This window comes from Lytechinus variegatus, chromosome 9 (assembly GCF_018143015.1).
Source record: "Lytechinus variegatus isolate NC3 chromosome 9, Lvar_3.0, whole genome shotgun sequence".
NCBI lineage: Eukaryota > Metazoa > Echinodermata > Echinoidea > Temnopleuroida > Toxopneustidae > Lytechinus > Lytechinus variegatus.
Window position 1 is genome coordinate 19460833 of NC_054748.1, and position 14671 is coordinate 19475503.

Below are 14671 nucleotides of genomic sequence, written 5' to 3' on the forward strand. Positions count from 1 at the left end.
CTAGCGCGATCTGTACAGGGGACTCAATGGCCATGTTTATGTACTTAAGATTGGATAAAACGGGGAAGTGGATAAAACGGGGAAGTGAATTTGCGCGACAGCCGAGGTAAGTCACTATTTTTTTTCCTTTTAACTTCATTTTTCTCAGTTTTTTGGCAATCAATGCCAAGAGGGAATATAAATTGGCATTTTGGTCGCGTTAATTTTCAAAAATTTTATTCATTAAAGACAAAAATTGAAGAGCCCCGACGGGGGGATTTTGCATTGCAAGTCCCCTAATGGTGGCTGCACTATAGCGAGCCGTCTGTGTACAAGGAGAAATAAAAAAAACTCCTCGAAACAGACGGCTGCCAGCTGTCTAGGGGAAAGGGTACTATACCCAGGTGTTGTGTGTCCGGACTATCAATTTTAGAAAGACATTTGATTTGGAAAAAAATTACAAGCAAAGTTTCAATTTTTTGTTGTAGTATAAAATGTTAAATATTATTATAGAGAACAAAATAGATGGAGAGGGCGCCACCGCCACCGTCGGACGTAACTTCTGGGAGCTCCGGCCTAAAGTTGTAAATATTCACTTAAATCTTGTCAATCCTGTTATCTCTGTATATTTTGTTGACATATATTCAAATTTAATGATTAATTCTATGCTCTGTTGTATATATATATTTTTTGTCATGTCTTGCTAAAAAGTAGGAAATAAGGGCCTCCCCTCGACCACTAAAACACCAATAGCAAACCCACGTAGAACTGTGTATTGCGTATGTATGTGTATGGACAGCCAGTGGTATGGCATTGCGAACTGTACGGTCACCCTATCCATCTATTTGTCTGCAGTTCATTGTACCTGTTGCTTTTCTATATGCATCCTACCTACCTAATCCCAAGAACTGTAAGACATATGAACCTACAACTCTCACTTCAGTGTCTGTCATTGTGAATCATGGGAAACTGAGCAGGTTGATGTCAATGTCGATAGATATCTCTTCTTCACAAATACGACATCGTAAACATCTCTGTTTGACAACAATATTACTATTACTGGCTGGGGACATTCAAACCAATCCAGGGCCGAAGTCAACTCCAGTGTACCCTTGTGGATTCTGTGAACGCCCAGTTACGTGGTCCCAGCTTGCTGTCTGCTGTTGTAATTGTAGTATATGGTACCACAAGTCCTGTGAAGGATTAAATACGCAGGATATGTCACACTTAGGACATGATAGTGTAGTGTGGCATTGTTACAAATGTGATAGCATCAATGTGGACAACTTTACATTCAACCACTTCGAGCTTGAAACATCTAACACTTTTTACCTACTCTCGCCAGCTGCAACAAGTTCAGTGGACTCATTTGCATCTGATGATCTGGATAAGCTTTACCCAGTCAACGAGAGCAGTCCAAAGTCGCCTAAAGGCAAAAGAAGAGAGAAAAGAAACTCCATTGAAAAGTGTACGAGTAGCACATCGTCCTCGACATCGCAAGAATCTAGTCGTAGCTCTCCGATCCATCCCAAAAAGACTAACTTGAGGGTGCTTACTGTAAACTGTTGCAGCATCAGGAGTAATCGATCGGAATTCACCGCAGCCATGGATTATGTGAAACCAGACATCATTTGCGGCACCGAATCATGGCTAAGTGGCATTAAGCCAGGGAAAGATCCGACGGATGATGCAATAAAGTCCAGTGAAGTCTTCCCGGACTCCCACTTTTTCCACAGGAATGATAGTGAAACTGCTGGAGGAGTCTTTGTCGGCATCAACAGAACTATGACATCTGATTGTAGGCCTGACTTAATCACTGATTGTGAAGTCATCTGGACTAAAGTTAAACTCCAAGGAGGTGCGAACAGGGACTTATCTTGTGGTTCATTCTACACCCTCATCGTGATTTACGACACCTAAATCAGCTACATGCTTCCCTGGGTCGGGTACTTAACTCAAAAACAGGGAAACATATTATTCTTGCAGGAGACTTTAATTGCCCCGATATAGATTGGGACAATCTTTGTGTTCGACCAGGAGCATCCGATAGAGATGTACAGCAGGCGTTGATTGATATCTCTGTGGAATATGGCCTTACTCAAGTCCACAATCAACCTACTAGACAAGACAATATATTGGATTTGATCTTTACAAATAACCCTTCTGTGGTCAAGTCTTCTTCAAGTATTCCTGGTATCAGTGATCATGCCATGGTGGTTACTGATTTTGACATCCTACCAAGCATCACCAAATACCACAAGAGAAAGTGTTTCTTGTTCAAAAAGGCAGACTGGAATAAAATAAGAGATGAGATGTCAAAGTTATCTGATGAAATTTCTCGTCAAGTAGAGTTAGACGGCAATATTGATGATATCTGGACTCTCTTCAAAACATCCCTCATGAAAGTGGTAGATAAAAACATACCATCAAAGATGAGGAGTGGTAGGAAATCTCTTCCATGGTTCTGCCACTCGTTGAAACGCATGGTAAAAAGGAAGGCTAGACTCTACAAGAAGGCTAAAGACCCCAGAAGGACTTCCAACAAAGCTGAAGATTGGGAGAAGTACAAGTGTTTCCAGCGTACTTGTAAGAAGGCCTTTAAGAAGGCAGAGGAGGAGCATGTAACATCATCAATTGTTCAAGGCCTTGAAGAAAATAACCCGAAACCATTTTGGCGTTATATAGCATCAAAACGCCAAGACAGAACAGGGCTACCCCCACTCAAGAATGCTGGAAACCTTATCCATGAAAGTAAAGCCAAGGCTCAGTTGTTGGTTAAGGAATTCAAATCTGTATTTTCAAGAGGAACTTATGCTCCACCTGAATTGAATAATCCATGCAGAAGAAAGATCTCTCCACTGCACATCACCGTAAATGGAGTTGAGAAGTTACTATCAAGGATAAATGCTTCCAAAGCGTCGGGTCCTGATCTCATCCCAAACACGGTACTTAAAGAATGTGCAAGGGAACTGGCTCCAGGTTTGCGAGATTTTTTCCAGTTATCAGTTGATCTAGGCAGAGTACCATCTGACTGGAAGAAGGCACATGTTACACCAGTCTTTAAGAAAGGTGATGTACACTCAACTGGAAATTATCGACCAGTCTCCCTCACATCAGTGATTTGCAAACAACTTGAGCATATCATCTGTAAGCACCTCTTCAAACATCTACAAGAAAACAATATCTTGTCTTCTCTCAACCATGGGTTCAGGTCTGGTCATTCAACTGAAACTCAACTACTGACCACAGTACACGATCTCCTTCTTGCCCATGACAAGAAAGTACAGTCAGACGTCATCATACTAGACTTTGCAAAGGCGTTTGATACAGTGCCTCACTCTCTACTCCTACACAAACTAGCGAACTATGGGATAGATGGCTCGATACACAAGTGGCTCACATCCTTCCTAACACACAGGGAGATGACGGTTGTAGTTGATGGAGAGCATTCCGACCCAGAAGAAGTAACATCAGGAGTGCCGCAGGGGACAGTGCTCGGGCCCTTGTTATTTCTATGCCACATCAACGACCTCCCTGATGTCGTCCAGTCACAGGTTCGCTTATTCGCAGATGACTGTGTGCTGTATAGACAGATTAAGTCTCAACGAGACCATCATAAGCTGCAGCAGGACCTTACTGCATTAGAAAGCTGGGCATCCACCTGGGGAATGAGGTTCAATGCTAACAAGTGCCAAGTTATGAGTATAAATGCCAAAACCTCATACTTCTACACCATAAATGACAGTATACTCAAACATGTATCTCAACATTCATATCTTGGAGTAACACTAGCCGACAATCTGAAATGGTCACCCCAGATCAACAAAGCTGTGAGGAAGGCAAACTCTGTCCTTGCTTTACTCAGAAGGAATCTAAGTTTCTGCCCACAGAATTGCAAACGCACAGCATACATTGCACTAGTCAGATCTATCCTGGAATATGGTGCATGTGTCTGGGATCCCTATCTTCAGAAGGACATTCAATGTCTGGAGAAAACACAGCGTAGAGCAGTACGGTTCATCTGTGGCGACTACAGCTCTCGAGAACCAGGCTCGATTACCAAGATGAGAGAGAATCTCAACCTGCCTACTCTTGCCTCAAGACGCCAAGTCCTGAAACTTACATCCTACTTCAAAGTGGTCGAGGGGTTGGTTCCTGCCCTTCCTGTTGATAAATTTCTTATTAAAGCAAGACCCAAACGTAATATCAAAGCTAAGAAATTTGTAAACTTTGATGCTACTAATGTGGTAGAGAAACAAGTTACAAATAATTCCAAGTGTTTCTCAATAAGACATTGTAACACAGAGCAGTTAAGAAATTCTTTTTTTGTGAATACAACGTTGGCCTGGAATCAACTCCCTAACGAAGTTGTCAGCAGTACATCACCAGAGGTGTTTAATGCCAAGATCGAGGAAAGCCACCTACGTTTCGACTAGACTCATTTGCGCCCTCTCCTAACCCCGGTGCATTATACCTAACGGTCCTGCACTGTACTACATCCAGATCCAGATGATTATAACTATTGAATTAATATTTTTAGTGTAATTCAAAGACAAAAAGAAGGCTTTAAAAATATAAAGTGTCCAGACACAGGAACGTCCCCTCCCCCCCCATCCTAAACTTTAAAGTTTTGCAGAATTTATCAATTATTTACTCGTGTAGACAAGTTTTCTGATTTATTGTCCAGACCCAGCCGAACCCAACAGTGGTTCATACCAAGAAATCAAATTTTTTTTTTGCATGGAACCACTCAGCTTATTCTCGATATTCTGACAAGTCTGACTCTTCAGCAATCGAGACTAGGCCTAGGCACCCATGGGTTCATATCGTCTCGCGAGTGAAGGATTATCAGTCATACGCACGCGACACACCACTACACTTCGAAAATACAGTGGGCTTTTGCCCACATAAAATGTTATGTTTAAATAAACATTCCACATCCTGCTATGACACTTACCGAATCATTTAGATCCTTCCGTGACTTCTCCTTGAAGTTTCTTTCTAAAAATATGTATATTTTCTTGATCTTTAGTGAAGATTTTACGGAGATAGAAATCAGTCAGCGTTGATATCAATTTTCTCCTGAAGAGGGCGCGCGATTTATATTCATATCAAAGACACGTCAAGGGAAAGAATAGGCACCTACACTATTTTACACGCATATCGACGCAAGGCATTACGCAAAGTCCGTGAAGTGTCCAATCTTTTCATTGTATAGACTTTGGTACACCGTATACGTATTATTGACGTTCGTCAAAGCTTGTACTGCTGGTTTCTTTCCAGGCACGTATATTATTTTCATTTTTTTTTATCAGTCATCTTTTTCAATTAATGCAAATGAGTGTTATCATCACCAATAATAATCATTATTTTTTTGAAGGCATTTCATTAATTGGTGCCCATAATTAGTAAATTAATCATGAGGATTGCGCATTCAAAGAATTTTAGATACAGTTATAGGACGCACACCACTAATAGGATCCGGCAATTTCGGGAATCCCCTTTAGACCCGTACCTAAAATGATGTAATGGTTGGAAAAATATTCATATAAAATCAACGGTGCATATCTGAACAATTTTTTTCATATGGGCATAGAGAGGGATTACTGCTGGATCTATTCAGTCCCATGGGAGAGCAGTAATTTGTCAATGCTGGGTTTTATGGGAACTTAATTAGTTGCCCAAGAAACCCTGTGAGCACTGTGACTGCAACCAAGTTTGCACGTAGTCTTGGTTTGAGCCCCTGTAGTGCGAAAAAATCCTGAAAAACACCTTTTCATATATTTAGCGTTTGAAGGATATTGGATGAACTACCAAATGATAAAGGTGTGGATGATGTGATTATTAAGACTTATTTTTGGCGATTTTTTCAAATCTCATTTTTAACACATGAGTCTATGGGGAAATAGTTAGTGGTGTGTGCCCTGAACAGGTGATGTGCAGTAAACAGGGCTAGTTGGATGTAATTGCTGCTGGAAGGGAAACTGATCGAAAAGAAGGGGTGCAAACACTCTGAATGAATGCCTGTCATGTTGTTCTATCTGGAAAACCCAATTGACAGCTAACTAAGCACTTTTTTCTTCAAATTACTCAAAGAAATATAAAAATGCCAGTTTTGCCATTCACTTTGTATGTAATTTTGGCACTTGCCTATATTGGGGTCTTAAATTCAAGGCTAGCATGCGCGTAGTAATCAGAAATACGTGTAGTTTGTAGAACAGAGTGATAAACAGGCCAGCATCTAGCTAATTGTTAGTAATTCTCTTTTAACATCTTCCCAAGATAGGATTTCGGTTAAGTTAAAGGGAATAACATGAAAAGGTAAAATGTGAGGTTTTTAAATTGAATTTGATAGCTATGATCGTCTGGGTACTTAATTAATTATTAAAGGCAAATCTCGTATTTATTGTTAATGTCAATAATTATTGTTAGGCTTATTGTTAAGTGTTAGACGTTAGGCCCAGCCCCTAACGTTAGACCCCTGTTAGTGTTGTGTTCCAACTTTGTCAAAATTTTAGACAGTAGGCCTATGACAAACACAAAAGGGCCAAGATTTCACTACATTTCTTAGCTGTCTTGGAAACATCTATCCAGTTGGAATATCATTGCTGTTGTAAACAAATGTTAGAATCCTGCTTGCAGCAGTGTTTGCAATAGATGCCCCCCCCCCCTTCTTTTTTGCTAGCCCCACCTGTCATGATGTTTGGTACAGCTGTTTTCTCCTGATTCTGTTTTAACTATCTCTCTGGAAAATGTTAAAGCAGGCACTTGATTCAAATTCACAATTCATGCACTTGAATAATATGGTAATAACTGCAATTCCTCTTTATTTTCCCCCTTTTTCGTCAGGAATCATCCTACATGTTCGAACACCAGTCCCAGGCCAGGGCTAAATGTTTATGCTTCTTGTTGGCAAGCTTCATCATTGATGACCACGGTATTCTTCTCTACATCAACAATCCGATGGCCGAACAGTGGGACCATCAGCGGTACAGAGTCTTCTGATGTCTTTGGTTCTAAGATGATTGTCGTGAAAAAGCGACTGACTGGTTAATCATATTGGTGAATTTATCGTGCTCTCAAGGACAATTGTACGCTCCAACCTAGTCCTCTCATGTTAGACATACATATTTCAGCTTTAGAATACTGTTGGGATTACCAAGCTACCCACTTCAGCCCATGCATGTTCCATGCACTGTATGGCCAGGTACAAAGAAGTTCTTTTTTACTTGTCAGATAGATTCTTGGGGGCCCATTTTTAACTGCATTTGGTGTGACAGGGGAGATTTCCTCTTGCATTTATACACTTTTCTAGTGTGCATCTGAAATGTCATAATCACCCCCCCCCCCCCCTCAGTCAATCAGAAAAAAAAATCACAAATTATGTCAGGAATTTTTATAATACCTTACAGACAACCCCCTTTTTGTCCCAGAAGGGCAGCAGTAACATACTTGTAGCATGGTATTCCCTGAGTACTTTCATGTCCTCACCTAGTTACATGACACATTTGATTTGGTGACAGATTGATGCTAATTACAAACTGACCATGCTGACCAGCAATAAATTAATGTCCCCTTCTTGTACTACTGAACCATTGCTGTTGATCATGATGAATATCACAATTTATTTAGCTCTCATTCTCTGTCATTTTGCTCATCCCCCCCCCCCCCTCTCTCTCTCTCTCTCCCTCTCCTCTTTCCACCATTTCCAATCCCTTTCTAAATACCAACTCATTTTATCTGCCTCCTTAAAACCCTGAATGTGATTACACATGATACACTTATTTTTTTTGTATTTCTATTGTTTTTTATTGTTTTTATTCTTTATATCCTGAATTGTGCTATCAGTTTCAATAACTCATGACTTAGACAAATGAAAATAGTACTATTGAAATGTATTTATAACAAATCAAAGACAAGGATCATCATTAAATTTCAATTCATGAATATGAATTGAGCAAATTATCTCTTTAAAGTGCACTGTTTAAACTGTGTGTATTCTGTATGTATTATGCCCCTGGAGAGACAATGTTTATTACCTGTTCGAAAGAGAACAGGGTCACGAAACAATTCTTTTTTTTTTTTAATTATGCATATGGTACCCTAAGGCAAGGCTCGACATTAGCGGTGGCCGGTGGCCCGGGGCCACCAAAAATTCATCTCGGGCAACCATTATTGAAAAATGTTAAGTTTTGGTGGCCCGAATCGGGCAACCAATAATTTTCAAAGTAACGCAATTTTCTCCCGATTTTGCATGCATTTATCAACCTTCTACAGTTAAAATTGCAAGCCAATTCGTCATGCGCCTTTTTTGTTAATCTACACACAAATACACACACAAAGAGTGCATAGTCATGACAGTATGTAGGCCTACCGCTAGCATACAGTACCTATTATTCAGCCGGCCGCGCCGGGTGTCTGGCTGAGCTTTGCATGCATGAAACCAATGCAGCTAGCTGTGCACGAGCAGACTATTCAGACCCAGGGAGCTGCGATACGAAATGTTACTGCTAAGAAATCTTCCCTAGAACTTTGGAAATCTACGTCAAAGTCACATTTTACACCAATGAAATGCCCTTCTACAGTCCATATTACTGAAACCTGATTAATTGCAAGCATTAAAAGGAGGAATTATGACCTCTCTTTTGACTCAAAAAGACCGATTTCCAAATGCATTAATACACATAGGTGAGTACATCACAGTCCCATATGTGCATTTGTATGTATGTTGATATTTGGTTTATTTCGAAGCTGTGTCTCTTTGAGCCAAAAATAAATAGGCCGCTCTTTCTTTCTTGTTTACAAATGACTTCTTAAACCACTCTTAAGGAAGTAAATACTTTGGGAAGGCATTTCATTGATATGACATGTGATTTTTTTTCCCATCATTTTGTCAAATATAGGGAAGGAATTGTCTCACTACTTTTTCCAGATAACTTTTGCCATTTTATTTTTTTCTTTCATTTTTTTTCAGTGATTAAACCATTTATATTGAAAATACCTGATTAAAGAACATGTTTCTACTGAATAATAATAATTTTCCTCATTTTTTGATAATTTTGTTTTATTTATTTTTCTTAAATTTTCTTTTGTTTTTCTCAAATTTTTTTTATGACCTGTTCTTTGTTTTTTTCTTTCTTCATTTTTTTGTTTTATGCAAAGTAAAATAACAGCAAGCACAATTTATATACAAGATGTACAAAGAATAGTGGTACGTGTTAGTGATTGCAGAATATTTCAGTTTGTTTTATTAATTTTTTAATGAATGTTTTTCTTCATATTTTTCGGGCCACCAAACTTTATTAGTGGGCCACCAAACAAAGTTATTTGAAGGTTTTGGTGGCCCGAACGGGCCACCACCAAAAAAAGTTAATGTGGAGCCTTGCCTAAGGTTGTGCCAAATTTTTTTTTCCAAGTTCAGTGCAAATCGCACCCTCTGAAGGACGCACACCACTAATAGGATCCAGCAATTTCGGGAATCCCCTTTAGACCCGTACCTAAAACAAGGCTCCACATTAACTTTTTTTGGTGGTGGCCCGTTCGGGCCACCAAAACCTTCAAATAATTTTTTTTGGTGGCCCATTAGTAAAGTTTGGTGGCCCGAAAAATATAAAGAAAAACATTAATTAAAAATGAATAAAACAAACTGAAATATTCTGCAGTCACTACCACGTACCACTCTTCTTTGTACATCTTGTATGTAAATTGTGCTTGCTGTTATTTTGTGGTAATATATAAATTGTTCTATCATTGTGAATATGAAATGATTGTAAAGAATTGAAAAAAAAGAAAATGTAAGAAAAATGAATAAGAAAAAATTATCAGAAAAAATGGGGAAAATTATTATTATTATTCAGTAGAAACATGTTCTTTAATCAGGCATATTCAATGGGAAGGGGTATAAATGGTTTAATCACTGTAAAAAATGACAGAAAAAAATAAGAAAACGGCAAGTTATCTGGAAAAAACAGTGAGAAAATTCCTTCCCTATTTTTGACAAAATGATGGAAAAAAATTCACATTTCATATCAATAAAATGCCTTCCCAAGTATTTACTTCCTTAAGAGTGGTTTAAGAAGTCATTTATAAACAAGAAAGAAAGAAGCTGTCTATTCAAGACAGCTTCGAAAATAAACCAAATATCAACATACATACAAATGCACATGTGGGACTGTGATGTACTCACCTATGTGTATTAATGCATTTGGAAATCGGTCTTTTTGAGTCAAAATAGAGGTCATAATTCCTCCTTTTAATGCTTGCAAATTATCAGGTTTCAGTAATATGGACTGTAGAAGGGCATGTCATTGGTGTAAATGTGACTTTGACGTAGATTTTCAAAGTTCTGGGGAAGATTTCTTAGCAGCAACATTTCACATCGCAGCTCCCTTAGTCTGAATAGTCTGCTACCGCACAGCCAGCTGCAGTGGTTTCACGCATGCAAAGCTCAGCCAGACAGCCGGCATGGCCGGCTAAATAATAGTTACTGTATGCTAGCTGTAGGCCTACATACTGTCATGACTGTGCAATCTTTGTGTGTGTATTTGTGTGTAGATTGACAAAAAAGGCGCATGACGAATTGACTTGCAAATTGAACTGTAGAAAGTTGATAAATGTATGCAAAATCGGGAGAAAAATGGGCTACTTTGAAAATTATTGGTTGCCCGATTCGGGCCACCAAAACTTAACATTTTTTCAATAATGGTTGCCGAGATGAATTTTTGGTGGCCCCGGGCCACCGGGCCACCGCTAATGTCGAGCCTTGCCTAAAATGATGTAATGGTTGGAAAAATATTCATATAAAATCAACGGTGCATATCTGAACAATTTTTTTCATATGGGCATAGAGAGGGATTACTACTGGATCTGTTCAGTCCCATGGGAGAGCAGTAATTTGTCAATGCTGGGTTTTATGGGAACTTGATTAGTTGCCCAAGAAACCCTGTGAGCACTGTGACTGCAACCAAGTTTGCACGTAGTCTTGGTTTGAGCCCCTGTAGTGCGAAAAAATCCTGAAAAACACCTTTTCATATATTTAGCGTTTGAAGGATATTGGATGAACTACCAAATGATAAAGGTGTGGATGATGTGATTATTAAGACTTATTTTTGCGATTTTTTCAAATCTCATTTTTAACACATGAGTCTATGGGGAAATAGTTAGTGGTGTGTGCCCTTATAAAATTACCGAGGAGCTGAATCAAGGTTGTGAAATTATTAGCGCCACCAACGGGCTTCCTTGTATTTCCGTGGAAGAGACAAGCGAAGTCAATTTCGAGGCCGAGGTAAGCAAAAATGTGCTTTTTTTATCGGATTATTATTTTATTATTATTTTATATTCAACAAAATCTTGCTACTTACCGGCAAGAGCCCCGGTGCGTAGCGAGAAGGAGCTTCGCCCTTCGGCAAATATTACTTCAGCAATGAAGCGATGTTTGCCGACTACTTCGAAATCCAGGGTCAAACACGGTCTATTGTACGAGGTTAGTACATACTAACCTCGTACAATGTGTGAGTGAGGCCTAGGTTAATACTCTTACAGTATCCACTTAGCACAACGACGTTGCTTCATCCGGCGAATTAGCTCCTCTGCAATTTATATACAACTTACAAAGCAAACATGACATCCCAGTTCGTTTGTGTGCAATAGAATTCGCACGCGCAACTTAAGAGGAGACACAAATTGTTTTCTGCAAAGACTGCGATATCAGTTATCACTCCACTCAAAATTTAGGATTGCATTCTACATTACATTCATCATACCCATAAATTCATAGAAACCAACCTAATGTATTTTTCGAGCAAAACTTACCAAAATTGAGGAATTAGAAAATTAGGACAGGTTTATTCCACCGCACTGGTACAATATACCGGCGTGAAGTTGGTTGGATATTCGATATTCGATATTCAAACTGTGAAGTTGGTTGGATATTCAGGTTCGATATTCAAACGGGTGTGAAGTTGGATATTCAATATTCGATATTCAAAAATTAGGGGTTTTGAAAGCTAGCTAGGGGGTTTAAAAGGTAGAACACATCTCGGGCAACCATAAAATAGCTGGCTTGCCCTAATACGAGGATTTTTTAGGGACAAAAGTCAGTGAATAAAAGGGATGGAAATTTCTAATTCAATTTTTTTTTTCAAAGGGCCCCCAGGGATATCCCGACGGCCTAGCCAGGGTGACCACCTATCCTAACTTGTAGAACTCGATTCGGGCAACAAGATAAACACCTGCCTGACCCGGCGCATGCACATTAAGGGGGCTCAAATTAACAAAATTAAAGGGAATAAAGGGCTATTTAGACCATTTTTTAATTTAAAAAAGTATTTTTTTCAAGGGGCCCCCAGGGATATCCCGACGGCCTAGCCAGGGTACCACCACCTCCTAACTTGTAGAACTCGATTCGCGGCAACAAGATAAACACCTGCCTGACCCGGCGCATGCACATTAAGGGGGCTCAAATTAACAAAATTAAAGGGAATAAAGGGCTATTTAGACCATTTTTTAATTTAAAAAAGTATTTTTTTCAAGGGGCCCCAGGGATATCCCGACGGCCTAGCCAGGGTAACCACCTATCCGAACTTGTAAAAATTGATTCCGGCAACAAGATAAACACCTGCTTGACCCGGCGCATGCACATAAAGGGGGCTCAAATTAACAAAATTAAAGGGAATAAAGGACTATTTAGACCATTTTTTTATTTTAAAAAAGCATCTTTTTCAAGGGGCCCCAGGGATATCCCGACGGCCTAGCAAGGGTAACCACCTATCCTAACTTGTAGAACTCGATTGGGGCAACAAGATAAATACCTGCCTGACCCGGCGCATGCACATTAAGGGGGCTCAAATTAACAAAATTAAAGGGAAATAAAGGGCTATTTAGACCATTTTTTATTTAAAAAAAGTATTTTTTTTCAAGGGCCCCCAGGCATATCCCGACGGCCTAGCCAGGGTAACCACCTATCCTAACTTGTAGAACTCGATTTGGGCAACAAGATAAATACCTGCCTGACCGGCGCATGCACATTGAAGGGGGCTCAAATTAACAAAATTAAAGGGAATAACGGGCTATTTAGACCATTTTTTTATTTAAAAAAAGTATTTTTTTCAAGGGGCCCAGGGATATCCCGACGGCCTAGCCAGGGTAACCACCTATCCGAACTTGTAAAAATTGATTCTGGCAACAAGATAAACACCTGCTTGACCGGCGCATGCACATTAAGGGGGCTCAAATTAACAAAATTAAGGGAATAAAGGACTATTTAGACCATTTTTTTATTTTAAAAAAGCATCTTTTTCAAGGGGCCCCCAGGGATATCCCGACGGCCTATCCAGGGTAACCACCTATCCTAACTTGTAGAACTCGATTCGGGCAACAAGATAAATACCTGCCTGACCCGGCGCATGCACATTAAGGGGGCTCAAATTAACAAAATTAAAGGGAATAAAGGGCTATTTAGACCATTTTTTTATTTAAAAAAAGTATTTTTTTCAAGGGGCCCCCAGGCATATCCCGACGGCCTAGCCAGGGTAACCACCTATCCTAACTTGTAGAACTCGATTCGGGCAACAAGATAAATACCTGCCTGACCCGGCGCATGCACATTGAAGGGGGCTCAATTAACAAAATTAAAGGGAATAAAGGGCTATTTAGACCATTTTTTTATTTAAAAAAAGTATTTTTTTCAAGGGGCCCCCAGGGATATCCCGACGGCCTAGCCAGGGTAACCACCTATCCGAACTTGTAAAAAATTGATTCCGGCAACAAGATAAACACCTGACTGACCCGGCGCATGCACATTAAGGGGGCTCAAATTAACAAAATTAAAGGGAATAAAGGACTATTTAGAACATTTTTTTATTTTAAAAAAGCATCTTTTTTCAAGGGGCCCCAGGGATATCCCGACGGCCTAGCCAGGGTAACCACCTATCCTAACTTGTAGAACTTGATTCGGGCAACAAGATAAACACCTGCCTGACCCGGCGCATGCACATTAAGGGGGCTTAAATTAACAAAATTAAAGGGAATAACGGGCTATTTAGACCATTTTTTTTTATTTAAAAAAAGTATTTTTTTCAAGGGGCCCCCAGGGATATCCCGACGGCCTAGCCAGGGTAACCACCGATCCTAACTTGTAGAACTTGATTCGGGCAACAAGATAACACCTGCCTGACAGGGCGCATGCACATTAAGGGGCTCAAATTAACAAAATTGAGGGAATAAAGGGCTATTTAGACCATTTTTTTATTTTAAAAAAGTATCTTTTTCAAGGGGCCCCCAGGGATATCCCGACGGCCTAGCCAGGGTAACCACCTATCCTAACTTGTAGAACTCGATTCGGGCAACAAGATAAACACCTGCCTGACCGGTGCATGCATATTAGGGGGCTCAAATTAACAAAATTGAAGGGAATAAAGGGCTATTTAAACCATTTTTTTGTTTAAAAAAAAGTATTTTTTTCAAGGGGCCCCCAGGGATATCCCGACGGCCTATCCAGGGTAACCACCTATCCTAACTTGTAGAACTCGATTTGGGCAACAAGATAAACACCTGCTTGACCCGGCGCATGCACATTAAGGGGCTCAAATTAACAAAATTGAAGGGAATAAAGGGCTATTTAGACCATTTTTTATTTAAAAAAGTATTTTTTCAAGGGGCCCCAGGGATATCCCGACGGCCTAGCCAGGGTGAC

The 14671-nt window shown here is 39.8% G+C and overlaps 1 protein-coding gene across 1 annotated transcript in view; it reads right to left on the minus strand.

The window, feature by feature from the left end:
* Positions 1–11876, minus strand: part of LOC121421193 (SCY1-like protein 2) — a 36694-nt gene extending 24818 nt beyond the window's left edge. Inside the window, exon 1 of the mRNA XM_041615854.1 lies at positions 11791–11876. The gene's annotated coding sequence lies outside the window, so the exon portion shown is untranslated. The remainder of the gene's footprint in view (positions 1–11790) is intronic.
* Positions 11877–14671: the final 2795 nt, after the last annotated feature.